Below are 19,102 nucleotides of genomic sequence, written 5' to 3'. Positions count from 1 at the left end.
AGACAAAGTCTAACAGAACTCCAAAGCAGATAAATCAGGAAAGCAATTTATGAAAGTAAGGCAACAAGCTTTAATAAAAGAAACTGAGGTTTTTTGAAGGGAAATTTGGAAAGTAGGGAGAGTTAGTCGTAGGAGTGTGATAAAGATTAGGTTAGACTAACCACTGAACTGGCCACTGCCCAGATCCCTTCAGTTGGGCTGTGTTTCCAAACTTCAGTCATTCTCAAAACATGTCCTTGATTTTTTTCCATATCACCCTTCAAACTGCTCAGTCTTTTTATTTAATCTTTTTATTTGAATTTTTTTTTTATATTAACCTCCTATAAAATTTTTTTAATTTTATTTTATTTTTAAACTTTACAAAATTGTATTAGTTATGCCAACTATCATAATGAATCTCTTTAAAGCAATTTTATGTGACATATCATAAATGGAAAACCATTAATACCTGATATAGACAGAAAGAAGTATAAAAGGAAATATAATAACAATTCCATTAAATTCTAGCAGTATATACTATTGTTTGTGGTGAATTCTAAGTTTGAGGCCTCACCTTTATGTTCTTGCCAGAAAAGGAAATAAAGAAGCAGCTGTTGTTGTTCAGTCACTAAGTCGTGTCTGACTCTGCGTCCCCATGGACTACAGCACTCCAGGCTCCTCTGTCCTGCACTATTTCTCAGAGTTTGCTCAAATTCATGTCCATTGAATTGGTGATGTGGTAGAGGAGTTTTAAACTTATGTCATCATTAAAAAGATTCTTTTTCTTTGATGTAGTCTGACGGTTTAAAGGAACACTGTACATTGAATAATAGTCTTAATTTGTGAATAAGTACTGTTGTTACTGTTTGGTGGTTTGCTTTTTATTTCAAGCAACAAAAACCATTATTAGGAGAACATGAAGTAAATGACTGTAAGTATTCATGTAAATAATATGAACTGATCACTGTCAAGTCATTTCCAAATATCATTGCTTGGGTGAATCAGGCCCACTTTTCACCCCTCCCGATGTACAATTTGCATCCTACTAATCAAGATTGAAAGATTCAAAGCAGGAAGCCTAATTGGCTTAGAGAATGCTTACATTTCTTGAATAGTGAGGGCAGGGTTTTGCGCAACTCTTCCCCAGGAATGTGTACAATAAGAGTATGATCCTTAATTTTGTGTGTCAAATTGATTGGACTGTGGGATGCCCAGATAGCTAGTTAAATATTGTTTCTGGGTTTGTCTGTAAGAGTGTTTCAGCAAGGGACTACCATTTGAATTGGTGGAATGAGTAAAGTAGGTGACCTTCCCCAGTGTGGGTGAGCATCATCCAATCTAGTGAAAGCCTGGATAGGGCAAAAGATGGAAGAAGCTTGAGTTTACTCTGCAAATTATGTGATAATGTTTACATTATGACATTTAATGTTTTTTTGCTATAATAGTAACTATTGACTATAACTCCATTGCAATATTCAAAGATGATATATATACACACATATATGTATGTGTATATAAAATTCTTGGTTAAATCTGACAATTAATAATTCCAGTTGCCTTAGTCTCAGTAGAGTAATTCTCCAAATTGAAATTATTTCAAAATCACCTAAGAACTATAATATTTCAATAAAAACTTTAAATTTGTGAGTAGAAAATAAATTATGTAACTTCTTAATTATATCAATATAATTAATGATTGCACTGAAAAGAAGTAAAAATTAATTTTTCTGGAAAATGTATAATAATTATGATTTAGACCTTATTTTATTTTTTATCTATTCAAACACTCTCATTCCAACACATACCCAAACATATGCAATGATATTTTAATTTAGGCAACTTTATATTTTAGTAAATTTCAGTCATATAAAACTCACAGATTTATAAATATTCTAAAATATTTGGTTCTATAAGATTATAGAAAAACCCAAATGAATGTTTTGGCTAACCCAATATTATTATTTTAGAGATATAATTTTCCTAAGTAGTATATTTCCATCAATAACTATTTGTGACTTGCAAGTTTTAAATATGTAGCACTTTGAAATATTTGTTGTTGTTCAGTAGCTCAATTTTTTCTGACTCTTTGCAACTCCATGGACTGCAGCATGATGGCTTCCCTGTCCTTCACCATCTCACAGAGCTTGCTCAAACTCATGTCCGTTGAGTCAGTGATGCTATCCAACAAACTCGTCCTCTTCGTCTCCTTCTCCTCCTGCCTCAATCTTTCCCAGCGTCAGGGTCTTTTCTAATAAGTTGGCTCCTAGCATCAGGTGGCCAAAGTATTTGAGCTTCAGTTTCAGCATCAGTCCTTCTAATGAATATTCATGATTGATTTCCTTTAGGATTCACTAGTTTAATCTCCTTGAAGTCTAAGGGACTCTCAAGAGTCTTCTCCAATACCACAGCTCAAAAACATTCATTCTTCAGCGTTCAGCATTCTTATGGTCCAACTCTCGCATCCATACATGTCTACTGGAAAAACCATAGCTTTGACTAGGTGGACCTTTGTTGACAAAGTAATGTCTCTGCTTTTTAATGTGCTGTCTAGGCTGGTCATAGCTTTTTCCCCAAGGAACAAGGGTCTTTTAATTTCATGGCTGCAGTCACCATCTGCAGTGATTTTGGAGCCCAAGAAAATAAAGTCTGTCACTATTGCCATTGTTTGACATGAAGTGATGGGACTGGATGCCATGATCATGATCTTAGTTTTTTGAATGTTGAGTTTTAAGCCACCTTTTTCACTCTCCTCTTTCAATTTCATCAAGAGGCTCTTTAGTTCCACTTCACTGTCTGCTATAAGGGGGTGTCATCTGCGTATCTGAGGTTATTGATATATCTCCCAGCAATCTTGATTTCAGCTTGTGCTTCTTCCAGTCTGGCATTTTGTATGATGTATTCTGCATATTAGTTACAGAAACAGGGTAACAGTATGCAGCCTTGATATAATCCTTTCCCAATTTGGAACCAGTCTGTTATTCTATGTTGTAGTCTAACTGTTGCTTCTTGACCTGCATACAGGTCAGGAGTCAGGTGAGATGGTCTGATATTCCCATCTCTTTAAGAATTTTCCAGTTTGTTGTGATCTATACAGTCAAAGGATTTGGCATAGTCAATGAAGCAGAAGTAGATGTTTTTCTGGAACTCTCTTAGTTTTTCTATGATCCAATAATGTTGGCAATTTGATCTCTGGCACCTCTGCTTTTGCTAAATCCAACTTGAACATCTGGAAGTTCTCAGTTCACTTACTGTTGAAGCAAGCCTGGCTTGGAGAATTTTGAGCATTACTTTGCTAGCATGTGAAAAAGTGCAATTGTGTACTAGTTTGAACATTTTTTGATACTGCCCTTCTTTGGAATTGGAATGAAAACTGACCTTTTCCAGTCCTGTGGCCGCTGATGAGTTTTCCAAATTTGCTGACATATTGCGTGCAGCACTTTCACAGCATCATCTTTTAGAATTTGAAATAGCTCAACTGGAATTCCATCACCTCCACTAGCTTTGTTGGTAGTGATGCTTTCTAAGGCCCACTTGACTTCAGATTCCAGGATGTCTGGCTCTAGGTGAGGGATCACACCATCGTGGTTATTGGGTCATGAAGATCTTTTTTGTTTAGTTCTTCTGTATATTCTTGCCACCTCTTTTTAATATTTTCTGCTTCTGTTAGGTTCATACTCCTTCTGTCCTTTATTGAGCCCATCTTTGCATGAAATGTTCCGTTGGTATCTCTAATTTTCTGAAGAGATCTCTAGTCTTTCCCATTCTATTGTTTTCCTCTATTTCTTTGCATTGTTCACTTAGGAAAACTTTCTTATCTCTCCTTGCTATTCTTTGGAACTCTACATTTGATGGGTATATCTTTCCTTTTCTCCTCAAATATTTGGAGCAAGACTATAGAAAGACAATAGCAAATTTAATCTAAAGAAAGCAAGATGAAGGGAAAAATAGATAAAATAAGAAGTCTATGGACTCTGTGGGAGAGGGAGAGGGTGGGAAGATTTGGGAGAATGGCATTGAAACATGTAAAATATCATGTATGAAACGAGTTGCCAGTCCAGGTTCAATACACGATACTGGATGCTTGGGGCTGGTGCACTGGGACGACCCAGAGGGATGGTATGGGGAGGGAGGAGGGAGGAGGGTTCAGGATGGGGAACACATGTATACCTGTGGTTGATTCATTTTGATATTTGGCAAAACTAATACAATCTTGTAAAGTTTAAAAATAAAATAAAATTTTTAAAAAAAGAGTATTCTTAAAAGCTCTGGACAAGAAAAAAAAAAAGGTTATAAAATTGTAAATGCTGCATGTGATTGAGGAAGACAAATGAAAGAAGGCAAAAATGAACAATAACAGACATAAGTGGAGACATCACTATAAATCCTATAAACATTAGAACCACGGTAAGGGAGTATTATGAGCAAATTTCAGATGAAATGTAGAAATTTTTAGGGGAAAAAAAACTTAACAAAAGTTTAATGAAGAAGAAATAACTGATTGAATTGTTGTTAACCATTAAATATATTTATTTTGTAATTAAAATTATGCCCCCAAAGGAAGTTATAGGCTTAGTTGACTTCACTCATGAATTTTACCAAATATTTAAGGAATAAATAATATAAATCTTACACAAACTTTTCCATAGAAAAAGAATGTCTTCCTAACTTTTATTATGAAGTTAACATAACCCTGGTTCCAAAACCTAACAAAGATATTAGAGAAAAGAACAATAATCAGGCAGTCTGACTCATGAACCAAATCCTGCAGCATATGAAAAGTGTAATATATCACAAGCAATTTAGGCTTATTCCAGTAATGCAAGGGTGATTTAATATTCAAGAGTCAGTCATTGTTATCCATCAAATTAACACAATAAAGAAGAGAAATGATATATATTCATCTCAATAGACATTCCAACATACCATTTGATAGAAATCAGCATCCATTTATGGTTCAAAATGAATAATTCTTACTGTATCAAGAATAGAAAAAAAAATTCATTAGTCTAATAAATAATGTTTACAAAATACTTAAAGCAAACATATATAATGGTGAAATGTTGCAAGCTTTCTCTTAGATAGGCATACAACTTCTATTCAACAAAGTATTGGCAATTCAACAAGCTAATAAAAAGAAATAAAGTATATAGCATTTAGAGCATAAGTTAAGCATACTGTTATTTGTATTTCATCTGGCCACATAATTAGGAAAGCCAAAATATCTACACATGAATTATTGGAATATAAATGAATTTAACAAGGTTGATGTGTCAATGTCAATGTATAAAAATGAATTATTTCCATACAAAAGCAAGAAACTCAAAAGAAATTAAATACCTTTACAATAGTCAACCCAATTGCCTAGTAATTTTAACTTATGAAAGATTAATTAATATGAATTACTATGAGATTATTTGGTTTTTATTATATTCATAAATATTATCGGAGAAGGCAATGGCACCCCACTCCAGTACTCTTGCCTGGAAAATCCCATGGACGGAGAAGCCTGGTGGGCTGCAGTCCATGGGGTTGCTAAGAGTTGGAAACGACTGAGCGACTTCACTTTCACTTTTAACTTTTCACTTTCATGCATTGGAGAAGGAAATGGCAACCCACTCCAGTATTCCTGCCTGGAGAATCCCAGGGATGGGGGAGCCTGGTGGGCTGCCGTCTATGGGATCGCACAGAGTCAAACACGACTGAAGCAACTTAGCAGCAGCAGCATAATTATTATATTCAAATTAAGATAATTTATTACATAAAATTGTATTACACAAAATGATATTAATTCATAAATTAATGTAAAAGATGCCCTATACATATGTATGTATGTATCAGATCAGATCAGTCGCTCAGTCGTGTCTGACTCTTTGCGACCCCATGAATCACAGCACGCCAGGCCTCCCTGTCCACCACCAACTCCCAGAGTTCACTCAGACTCACGTCCATCGAGTCAGCGATGCCATCCAGCCATCTCATCCTCTGTCGTCCCCTTCTCCTCCTGCCCCCAATCCCTCCCAGCATCAGAGTCTTTTCCAATGAGTCAACTCTTCGCATGAGGTGGCCAAAGGACTGGAGTTTCAGCTTTAGCATCAGTCCTTCCAAAGAAATCCCAGGGCTGATCTCCTTCAGAATGGACTGGTTGGATTTCCTTGCAGTCCAAGGGACTCTCAAGAGTCTTCTCCAACACTACAGTTCCAAAGCATCAATTCTTCGACGCTCAGCCTTCTTCACAGTCCAAGTCTCACATCCATATATGACCACAGGAAAAACCATAGCCTTGACTAGACGGACCTTTGTTGGCAAAGTAATGTCTCTACTTTTGAATATGCTATCTAGGTTGGTCATAACTTTCCTTCCAAGGAGTAAGCGTCTTTTAATTTCATGGCTGCAGTCACCATCTGTAGTGATTTTGGAGCCCAGAAAAATAAAGTCTGACACTGTTTCCCCATCTATTTCCCATGAAGTGATGGGACCGGATGCCATGATCTTTGTTTTCTGAATGTTGAGCTTTAAGCCAACTTTTTCACTCTCCTCTTTCACTTTCATCAAGAGGCTTTTTAGTTCCTCTTCACTTTCTGCCATAAGGGTGGTGTCATCTGCATATCTAAGGTTATTGATATTTCTCCTGGCAATCTTGATTCCAGCTTGTGCTTCTTCCAGTCCAGCGTTTCCCATGATGTACTCTGCATAGAAGTTAAATCAGCAGGGTGACAATATACAGCCTTGACATACTCCTTTTCCTATTTGGAACCAGTCTGTTGTTCCATGTCCAGTTCTAACTGTTGCTTCCTGACCTGTATACAGATTTCTCAAGAGGCAGATCAGGGTATTCCCATCTCTTTCAGAATTTTCCACAGTTTATTGTGATCCACACAGTCAAAGGCTTTGGCAGTGTATGTATATTTATATATTATTGAGAGAAACTTAAGGACACTTAAAAAATGGAAGGACACATAAAGTTTATGTATAAGAAGATTCAGTATGAAGTCTGGAAAGGACAATGTATGTATGGACACTTAATTTGTGATACATGACATATAAGCTGCTGGGGAAGGATAAGCTTTTCAAAAAGTGATATTAGTTTATCTAGATATTTTTCCAAATAAATATACAAATATAAAGGAAAAAAGGAAAATAGTTAACCCCTATCTCATACTGTACACAAAAATTAATTTAAGGTTCATAAAGATCTAAATATGAAACGAACTAATGCAGCTTGTGTAGGATAACAAAGGAATGCATTTTAATGTTGTTGGGATCGGAAAAGATATTTTAAACAGGATACAAACATATCAACCTAAAGGGTAATGATCAATATATTTGACTTAAAAAAAATGATTTCTATTCATCAAAAGATGCCATTAAGAAATGAAAAAAGAAGGCAATCAAAATGATAACAAAGATCTTATATTCAGAATATGTAAAGAACTCCTTCAAATGAATAAGAATTTCTGCCTAATAGAATGTTGGGCCAGAATCTTGGACAAACACTTAGAAGATAGATAAATGAATGTTAAACAATCCTGTCAATAATCAGGAAAATGCAAATTAAAATTACAGCAAATATTGTACAAGAACTGCTCAATGGATAAACAGATCACAAATATATTCCTACAGTGAAATACAACTTAGGGGTAGAAAGGAGCAAACTACCAGCACACATGACAGTGTTGGGTGAATATAAAGAGCATTATGCTAGGCAAAATAAGGCAGACATAAAAGACAACATACTATATGATTTTGTTTCTGTAAAATTTTAGAAAAGACAAAATTATAATGGCAGCAGATCAACATTTGTTCAGGTCTGTGCGTGAGGAGGGAATGGCTGTAAAGAGACATGAGAAAGCTTTTCAGGGTGTTGGAAATGTTCTATATTTTGTGTGTGGTGGTGGATACATGACTATTTTGTTAAAAATCACTGAACTCATTCATACCACAAAAATTATAAGCAATAAAAATAAATGAATCAATACACCAATATCAATGCATTCTAAAATGCAATGTTGAGAAATAATAGTAATACAGGTAAGATCGAGGCCAGGGGCAGCGGGCGGAAGGAGCTCCCCACGCACCCACGCCAGAGGCCAGGGGCGGTGCCCGGGAGGACCAACCCCACCATGGCTGCGCGGGCACAGGAGGGCCTAGAGGAGCTATCCCATGTTGAAGGTCAGGAAGGGCGGTTGTGAGGAGATACCCCTTGTCCAAGGTAAGGAGCATTGGCTGCGCTTTGCTGGAGCAGCTGTGAAGAGATACCCCACGCCCAAGTTAAGAGAAACCCAAATAAGATGGTAGGTGTTGCAAGAGGGCAGACACACTGAAACCATACTCACAGAAAACTAGTCAATCTAATCACACTAGGACCACAGCCTTGTCTAACTCAATGAAACTAAGCCATGCCCATGGGGCACCCAAGACAGGCGGGTCATGGTGGAGAGATCTGACAGAATGTGGTCCACTGGAGAAGGGAATGGCAAACCACTTCAGTATTCTTGCCTGGAGAACTCCATGAACAGTATAAAAAGGCAAAATGATAGGATACTGAAAGAGAAACTCCCCAGGTCAGTAGGTGCCCAATATGCTACTGGAGATCAGTGGAGAAATAACTCCAGAAAGAATGAAGGGATGGAGCCAAAGCAAAAACAATACTCAGCTGTGGATGTGACTTGTGATAGAAGCAAAGTCTGATGCTGTAAAGAGCAATATTGCATAGGAACCTGGAATGTCCGGTCCATGACTCAAGGCAAATTGGAAGTGGTCAAACAAGAGACGGCAAGAGTGAATGTCGACATTCTAGGAATGAGCGAACTGAAATGGACTGGAATGGGTGAATTTAACTCAGATGACCATTATATCTACTACTGTGGCAGGAATCCCTCAGAAGAAATGGAGTGGCCATCATGGTCAACAAAAGAGTTCGAAATGCAGTACTTGGATGTAATCTCAAAAATGACAGAATGATCTCTGTTCGTTTCCAAGGCAAACCATTCAATATCACAGTAATCCAAGTCTATGCCCCAACCAGTAACACTGAAGAAGCTGAAGTTGAACAGTTCTATGAAGACCTACAAGACCTTTTAGAACTAACACCCAAAAAAGATGTCCTTTTCATTATAAGGGACTGGAATGCAAAAGTAGGAAGTCAAGAAACACCTGGAGTAACAGGCAAATTTGGCCTTGGAATACAGAATGAAGCAGGGCAAAGACTAATAGAGTTTTGCCAAGAAAATGCACTGGTCATAGCAAACACCTTGTTCCAACAACACAAGAGAAGACTCTACACATGGACATCACCAGATGGTCAACACTGAAATCAGATTGATCATATTCTTTGCAGCCAAAGATGGAGAAGCTCTATACAGTCAGCAAAAACAAGACCAGGAGCTGACTGTGGCTCAGACCATGAACTCCTTATTGCCAAATTCAGACTTAAATTGAAGAAAGTAGGGAAAACCACTAGACCATTCAGGCATGACCTAAATCAAATCCCTTATGATTATACAGTGGAAGTGAGAAATAGATTTAAGGGCCTAGATCTGGAGATAGAGTGCCTGATGAGCTATGGAATGAGGTTCATGACATTGTACAGGAGACAGGGATCAAGACCATCCCCATAGAAAAGAAATGCAAAATGGCTGTCTGGGGAGGCCTTACAAATAGCTGTGAAAAGAAGAGAAGCGAAAAGCAAAGGAGAAAAGGAAAGATATAAGCATCTGAATGCAGAGTTCCAAAGAATAGCAAGAAGAGATAAGAAAGCCTTCTTCAGTGATCAATCCAAAGAAATGGAGGAAAACAACAGAATGGGAAAGACTAGAGATCTCTTTGAGAAAATCAGAGATACCAAAGGAACATTTCATGCAAAGATGGGCACAATAAAGGACAGAAATGGCATGGACCTAACAGAAGCAAAAGATATTAAGAAGAGATGGCAAGAATACACAGAAGAACTGTACAAAAAAGATCTTCATGACCCAGATAATCACGATGGTGTGATCACTGACCTAGAGCAGACATCCTGGAATGTGAAGTCAAGTGGGCCTTAGAAAGCATCACTATGAACAAAGCTAGTGGAGGTGATAGAATTCCAGTCGAGCTATTCCAAATCCTGAAAGATGATGCTGTGAAAGTGCTGCACTCAATATGCCAGCAAATTTGGAAAACTCAGCAGTGGCCACAGGACTGGAAAAGGTCCATTTTCATTCCAATCCCAAAGAAAGGCAATGCCAAAGAATGCTCAAACTACCGCACAATTGCACTCATCTTACACGCTAGTAAAGTAATGCTTAAAATTCTCCAAGCCAGGCTTCAGAAATATGTGAAAAGTGAACTTCCTGATGTTCAAGCTGGTTTTAGAAAAGGCAGAGGAACCAGAGATCACATTGCCAACATCCGTTGGATCATAGGAAAAGCAAGAGAGTTCCAGAAAAACATCTATTTCTGCTTTATTGACTATGCCAAAGCCTTTGACTGTGTGGATCACAATAAACTATGGAAAATTCTGAAAGAGATGGGAATACCAGACCACCTGACCTGCCTCTTGAGAAATATGTATGCAGGTCAGGAAGCAACAATTAGAACTGGACATGGAACAACAGACTGGTTCCAAATAGGAAAAGGAGTACATCAAAGCTGTATATTGTCACCCTGCTTATTTAACTTATATGCAGAGTACATCATGAGAAACGCTGGACTGGAAGAAGCACAAGCTGGAATCAAGATTGCCGGGAGAAATATCAATAACCTCAAATATGCAGATGACACCACCCTTATGGCAGAAAATGAAGAGGAACTCAAAAGCCTATTGATGAAGGTGAAAGTCGAGAGTGAAAAAGTTGGCTTAAAGCTCAACATTCAGAAAATGAAGATCATGGCATCCGGTCCCACCACTTCATGGGAAATAGATGGGGAAACAGTGGAAACAGTGTCAGACTTTATTTTTCTGGGCTCCAAAATCACTGCAGATTGTGACTGCAGCCATGAAATTGGAAGACGCTTACTCCTTGGAAGGAAAGTTATGACCAACCTAGATAGCATATTCAAAAGCAGAGACATTACTTTGCCAACAAAGGTCCGTCTAGTCAAGGCTATGGTTTTTCCTGTGGTCTTGTATGGATGTGAGAGTTGGACTGTGAAGAAGGCTGATCGTCGAAGAATTGATGCTTTGGAACTGTGGTGTTGGAGAAGACTCTTGAGAGTCCCTTGGACTGCAAGGAGATCCAACCAGTCCATTCTGAAGGAGATCAGCACTGGGATTTCTTTGGAAGGACTGATGCTAAAGCTGAAACTCCAGTCCTTTGGCCACCTCATGCGAAGAGTTGACTCATTGGAAAAGACTCTGATGCTGGGAGGGATTGGGGGCAGGAGGAGAAGGGGCGACAGAGGATGAGATGGCTGGATGGCATCGCTGACTCGATGGACGTGAGTCTGAGTGAACTCCGGGGGTTGGTGATGGACAGGGAGGCCTGGCGTGCTGCAGTTCATGGGGTCGCAAAGAGTTGGACAAGGTGAGCAACTCATCTGATCTGCTCTGATATGTATGATAAACTTAAAAAAACTCTACAATATTTTACGTCATAGTAGAGGTCACCTTTGGGTTGAGGGAGGAGAGTAAGGATTCAAAAAGAGCATGAATTCAGAGAGGGTCTCCTGGGAACTGGCAGGGTTTAGTCCTTCACCTGGCAGTGAGTTCATGAGTGTTCATTTTCTGATGAGTTTATGAATTATGTAATTATGTGTTCAGGACTTTTCTGATGATTATGACAAGTGTCTGGCTGTTGGAAAGGTGGGAAGTAGAGACATGATTAAATGTGTGGTTTTATTTTATTTTTATTTATTTTTTTGGAGAGAGGAAATAATTGAGTAATATTACTTTTTCATGAGACTGAATTAATAGAGAAAAATAGAAGGTAAATGATTTGAAGCGATCATTAATACTGCAAAATTTCTGAGGAGAGGGGATTTAGAGTTTAGCTGAAAGAATTGCCCTTTGATTAATCAGAGGAAAGAGGAGAAATGTGCGCATGTAAGTTTGTGGTTGGGAAGCAGGGGGAGTACCTGCCTCACGGCTCTATTCTCTGTAAATTAAAAGTAAGGTGACTTTGGGGGAGGAAGTAGAAAGATGAGTAGATTTGCAGTTTGAGAAGTGTAAAGAAGTTTGGAAAAGTATTTGCAGAGAAGAATGTGAGACTGGCCTGGAATTCACTTGTTAGTGTTACCAGCCCAAAATGCCTTGGTGAATTGAATATATAGTTGGGGGTCATATGAGAAGGATCTTTGTTCTGGACTCAGACTAGCCGTGTGTAGTTTGGCTTCTTTGACACACTTACCGTGGCTAAATTCCTGGTCTCAAGAGGCACATAGGTCATACTTGAAATCACTGTCGCTGTAAATAAGCAACCACCACTGGTTCTGGGAGTAGCACATAGAGATGGAGTCATAAATGAGATCTGCACCTGGTGTGGGCAAGGTGAGTAAAAAAGAGGACCATCTGCCAACAATCACAGATATCTTGACAACAGAGTGTTCTTCAAATACAGCCTATGTATAAAATTAGAAGAAACATCCTCATACCTGAGTTATTTGTCTAAGTCATAGAATTCAAAACCAAAGAACCACCAAAGTATGAGATTATCAGAAGTGGCTAGATGTGGATATTATTTTGCCTAATACTGATTTTAAATTCCGAGGGAAAATTAGCAAGAAAGTGTGAATGAATCACCAGGAATAGGTCTACTATTTATATCTACTCTTTGAAAGTAATTCAAAGCAGTTGTCACAGAGAGGATTAGCCTGTCTCTTATTCTTGTGTGTATAATCATGTAATCTTGTTCTTAATAATATTTATACTAATCTTGTATATTGGAAGGGATATCATTCCTTTGAGAGTAATTATAGTTACTTTATCAAAATAAAGTGACACCCAGCTCAAACTATTAGGCAACAGTAAAAGAGATGAACGTTTACTATAATCTGTTAAAATTATTTTTAAATAACCTCCCAGCATTGAAATCTTATTACATCTGTATTTCGTTTCATCTACACATTTTCTTAGGGAACTATCGAGAGAAACAAAAATAAAAATAGGTAATCAGACAAATGACCGGCAAAAATTTAAACACATTTTTCTTTTTCACATTAGCTCTTTCTTGTATCAGTTGAGAAATAGATAAGGGAGAAAAAGAGGCTTTGGAGAAATGTAAAGCAAGACTCAATGTCAGGCTCAGATGGAGAGCAAAAATTGGTAGATCCACTTGAAAGTAGATCTTCAGATTTAAGGTTAATTATTAAAAAGAAAGATTATAATAAAAGTTTGTATATAATTAGTGATCAACTATGCAGTCAAAGACTTTAGATGCCCAATGAGAAATTTGAGTTCATTTTGGTAACTGAATTTGCTTTATTTTATGACAGTAATACTTGATTGTTTTTCAAGGTTAAACAAAAAAAGTATATATAAATGAAAGTTAATATCTTTAACTCTCTTTATTCCACATTGAGCTGCTGCTGCTGCTAAGTCACTTCAGTCGTGTCTGACTCTGTGCGACCCTGTCTGACTCTGTGCGACCCCATAGACGGCAGCCCACCAGGATCCTCCGTCCCTGGAGTTCTCCAGGCAAGAACACTGGAGTGGGTTGCCATTTCCTTCTCCAGTGCATGAAAGTGAAAAATGAAAGTGAAGTCACTCAGTCGTGTCTGACTCTTAACGACCCCATGGACTGCAGCCTACCAGGTTCCTTCGTCCATGGGATTTCCCAGGCAGGAGTGCTGGAGTGGGGTGCCATCACCTTCTCCACCACATTGAGCTAATCAGTGTTAATTGTTTGCATCTTTATTTTCAGATATTTCAGTGTTTATTCAACCATATGCAAACAGGTGTACACTCTGTTTGTGTGTGTTTAAAAACAAACATGGAATCTACCTGAAGAGATTACTCTGAAATTTGGTTTTATCACTAAAAATATATTATGGCCATTTAGTCCAACAAGTGGGTATAATTTTATTCATTCCCATCAGTATTTGCAGATTACATAATATGCATATGTACAATAAGCTACTACTATCAATATATTCTACTACCACATACATTCAAGTTATTTTATTTTAAGGAATTGACTCCTGTGATTATTGAACATGACAAGTCTGACATCTTGGACAGGGTGACAGGCTGGACACGCAGAGAAGAGCTGATGTTAAAGCTGAAGTCCGAAGTCAGTGTGGAGGCAGAGTTCCTTCTTCCCTAGGGTACCTCAGGGTTTTCTCACAAGGCCTTCAACTGACTGAATGAAGCCCACTCACATTATAGGCTTTTCTCAAAGTTTACTGACTTAAATATTAATACAATCTAAGTATTAATACCATTCATTCATGGCAACATCATGACTGGTGTTTGACCCAAAACTGGGTGCTATGGCCTAGCCAAGTTGGCACATAAAATTAACCCTCACACTATGTATACTCCTCTGGGATTTGCTTTTTTCATTCAACATTTTGTTTTTCAGATTCTTCCAGACTGTAGTTTTAATTCATTCCATTTTTGTGCTACATAGTATGCCATTGCATGAATGTATTACAATCTATTTATCCACTTATTCCCATTGACAAACATTTGAGTTATTTCCTCTTTTTTTTTTTTGGTCACAGTGTTGCATTGAACATTTTTTATTATAACTCATTGTTCAAGAGTTTCTTTACATTACATACCTAGAAGTAAACTTGCTGGGTTTTAGGATATGCACATATTTAGTTCACACAACAGTGCCAAACTGGGGTTCAGAGTGATATGCCAGTTCACACTCCCACCATCAGTGAGAGTTTTGCCTGTTGTACCTCATCTTGGTCTTGACAAGCTTTTAAATGTTTGCCAGTGTTTCAGTCAAAACTGGGACTCCTGGATTCTCTCATGAAGTCTGCTAAATACTAGCTGTGTGGCTACTATCGCAGTCCTGCTAGCCTTCAATTATACTGATTCCAAACTCTCATCTTAAGCTATTCAGGTAGATAATGTCAGGAATCAAATCAACTTCACACCAACTTACTGTGTGCCAACCCCAAAGACATTTAATTTAACTTGTTTTCAGGATGTTTGCTAGGTTAATGAGCTAGAATATAAATCAAGCCGTTGGGTGTCGGTTTCTTAGTAAGGAGCCTCTATGGCTGTTTTTACGCAAGGCATTTGAGTAGGAATGGAATTACAGTTTGCCTGCGGCAATAAATAGAATAGTTGCCACTGAGTTTTTTATGTTAAACAGATGTTATAAAGTCATTTGAAATAGTACCATCCACTACAGGTTTCTTACTATTTAACATATTTTCTATTGATGGACTGTGAATTTAAGGGAGCCAGGGACAGTTGAATGAAGCCTGAAAATTTGAGAGCTTTGTTTTATCAAGTGTTGATTTAAAGAAGCCTTTTTTTGGGAATTTTTAAAAAGCAATTTTCTCAATTTCTTATTTCAAAAGGCATAATTTCACAAGCTATCTTTTAGAGTGAAAGCCTGTGCTAGTTAAGCACAAAAAAATATGGTAAGAACATTTTTGGACTTCAAGAAGAATCAATGATTCCATTTCAAGCATCTCTTAACTAGTGTCCAGTGGAAGGAATCTAGATGAAAACGTTTCCATATGAGTGATACCCATAGGGATGACCATCAAGAACTTGGTATAAAAGTTACTGAAAGAAGCCTGTGTGTGCACACGCTCAGTTGTGTCCGACTCTTGGCAACCCCAGAGACTGCTGCCTGCCAAGCTTCTCTGTCCATGGGAGCCTGAGTCTCCAGGCAAGAATACTGGAGAGAGTTGCCATTTCTTCCTCCAGGGTATCTTCCCAGCTCAGGAATTGAACCCATGTCTCCTGTATCTCTCATGTTAGCAAGCGGATTCTTTACCACTAAGTCACTTGGGAAGCCCAAAAGAAGACTACTACTCTCTTAAGCTCTGTTTAGAGTTAGACCAGGGTCAGCATACTTCTCTCTAAAGGGCCAGATGATAAATATTTTAGATTTTGTTGGCCATGCAGTCTGTTTATCCCTGACATAGTAGCTTGAAAATAGCCAGAAACAACACATAAATAAATGAACATAACTGTGTTCCAGTCAAACTTTTCTCAAAAAAATCGATGGTGGACTGGGCTTAGCTTGCAGATTGTAGTTTCCCAACCCAGTTTAGGCCTTGAAGGAAATGATATTATCTTAAGCGTAATGCATAAAACATTTGTGCCTATACTCTCTCCTCTTGCCTATAAAGACTCTGATGGTCTCTATCATGAGATAACCCTTGCTGTTCCTTCTTAGGATTATGTTTTCAGAGGATAATTGCACTGGGCTTTGTTTTGAGCTATTGGAACTACATTTAAAAAGGTTAATGCATTCCTTCTAAGGACATAGTACATTTCATGATTGCCTATAAGCAAGTTTTGACTGATTAAATCTGTTTATTCATTGATTGTAACAGTCCTTCCATGAGGTGGAAGAAAGGGCTGCTCAGCTAGGCTGGTTAAGGCTACAGGTTTGGCAGGTGTTTAAGTCAATGGCCCACAGGGAGTGGGTGAGCCTTTCCCCTTGCATGTGTGTCCTGCTGGCAGTAAACATTCCTCTCACTGCCTACCACATGCCATCTTTAGGAGGCAAAGTGCACACTTCATGATTTATCACAAGCAGTTCCTCTCCTGCCTCTTTTGAAATCAATCCAGCACAGTATACTACACAGTCTATGAACTTGAACTGGCAAGTCCTAGTTAGAGCTAATAATCACGAGGAGTGATCCCAGACTTTGCATGGGTATTCAGCTGGTGAATGAAAGCCAGTGGCTGTATTCTGCTGGACCATGGTGTATATACCTGGGATGTGGTCTGGAAGGAGGGTGATGTGTCCTTATATTTTCTCAGGAGCCCATTGTCTTCTTTCCATCTTTGTACCACTACTCACCATCTTTCTCTTAGACCCCTAGAAACCTACTCTAAGTCTTCCCACTTCCCTCTAACGTATTCTCTACACAGCAGCGAGAGTGACCATTTAAAAATGCAGTTCTCATCATGCCACTGGTTGACTTAAATTTCTTTTTTTACTTCACATTTCCCTTAGGAGAAAGCCACAATTATCATGACTTTCTCTCAAGACTATGCATGCTCTGACCCTGGCTCCCCTCTGCAACTTCATTCAGCTCTGCTACCTCTGATGCTCCTGTGTTTCAGTCGTACTTGTGTTATTTAGTTCCTTGAGTTAAGTCTTCATACTGGCTCCCACCTCTATATATGCTATTGTCCTATTTATCTTCTGTTTATAGTTTTTATTTCTTAAATGGAGAAGAGGGTACAACCCACTATAATCTGTTCTATCCAAGTCACGTTGTATAGGATCTCAACTTGTTCTACCAGTTGCTGCAAGTCTGATATGTGGCTTATTAAATTTAGTAATTATTATTTTTGGCAGTGGTCCAGAAACATAAAGAAGAAATTCAGTGATTTTAATCAACAGGATATATGCACATCATCTTATGAAATATCAATTAAAGAGTACTTGAAGCAAGTGTTGCCAAAGGCAGTGACTTCCAAAATTCGGCAAATCTGGAAATTTCCCTGACAAATTTTGCTGAAAAAATTACTTTCATGTAAAATGTGTAGAGATTTGAGACATATATAGGTTTATGTTGCCTATAATTTGTCTTGTGCATGGCTTAATTCCCTTATCTGAGAAACAAATAATATTACTTCAGCCCCCCCAATCCCTAAATATGGGGTTCATGCTGCCTTATAGCAAATTTTTAAGATCACCATAGGCTTTTATGAAAGCACAGAGATTTCAGCCAACATAGTTTCCAGGATTTCCATCCACAAAGAAGTATGGCATCCAGGTTGTTGTTATTTAGTCACAAAGTCCTGTCTGACTCTTTTGCTACCCCATGAACTATAGCCCACTAGACTCCTCTGTCCATGGGATTTCCCAAGGAAGAATACTAGAGTGGGTTGCCATTTCCTTCTCCAGGGCATCTTCCCTACCCAGGGATTGAACTTGCATCTCCTGCATTGGCAGGCAGGTTCTTTACCCCTGAGCCATGTGGTAGGAAAGCCCATGGGATCCAGGTGGGAGATTGTTAAATTATGATTTAGTCTAACACTGAGGGGAGCCATTCAAAGAAGGCAGTCTCATACCCAGGTGACTGACTCACCAACAGTGGTCCCGCTACAGACCTGAAGATAGCTCTGTACCTGAGAATTTGCCTACAGCTCCATTTGGCCTTGGTCCTGTTACCACCGTTATATGCCTGGGGACCTGAGAGGAGTCAAGCCTACCAATGAATCATGTAACAGGCATAAAGACTTAGTCCCAGCTGTGGATCCTAAAGTGGTCTGTGAACCTTTTCCATCCCCTTTTAGCTGCAGTCTGGGTGTCCCTAGGGGTAAGCCCACCAAACTTTGTCAGACTGTAGATTATGAAAGGGCTCTTAATTTGGTTAAGTGCTACTCACAGTCAGCCAGCAATTTTGCTAGCAGGGAGACCTGGAAGGAGACACTCCTAAATAAGACCCAGGAAATCCTTAAAGTGTCTTTAAAGATATTTGACTTCAGTCTCTTGAGTTGCAATCAAGAGCAGTCCAGCCAGCCCAGCCCCCTGGAGGAAGACATGCCCATCTCTGCCTCCAGAGCCAAGTCTGCAGACCTCAAGCTTGGCTGTGGAACCTGAAACAGTCCTGAGGCTTTCAGCCACAGTCCAGGGCCAGTCCTACCCACTCAGGGACCCATCCAGTGATCAGCCAGGAACATTCCCAGGGACCTGGCCAGGTCCACACTCATCCGTATACCTGGTAATAAGGTTAGGCCCACCATCTGAGGACTCATCTTTGGACACTGAAACAGACCCTTGTTCCAGTGCCACCCTACAGAACAAAGTTCTGGAGGCAGTATCCTCTGTCCAAGGATGAGACAGAATCCATGCCTGCCTGGATGCCTGGTAATAAGCCCACCAACAGCAGAAGTCACTGTGCACCCAGAGACAGCCTCATAACTGAGTCCAACCCAGTATAATTTCAATTCCAGAGATAATTCCATCAGCCTAGAGAACTGACTGAAGGTCTTTACCTTCTGAAAGCAGTCTAAAAAGATTGGAAGTTTGCTCCTTCAAATGCACAG

This window comes from Bubalus kerabau, chromosome 3 (genome assembly GCF_029407905.1).
Source record: "Bubalus kerabau isolate K-KA32 ecotype Philippines breed swamp buffalo chromosome 3, PCC_UOA_SB_1v2, whole genome shotgun sequence".
NCBI lineage: Eukaryota > Metazoa > Chordata > Mammalia > Artiodactyla > Bovidae > Bubalus > Bubalus kerabau.
The sequence above is the reverse complement of the archived record's forward strand: the minus strand, read 5'-3'. Positions refer to the sequence as shown.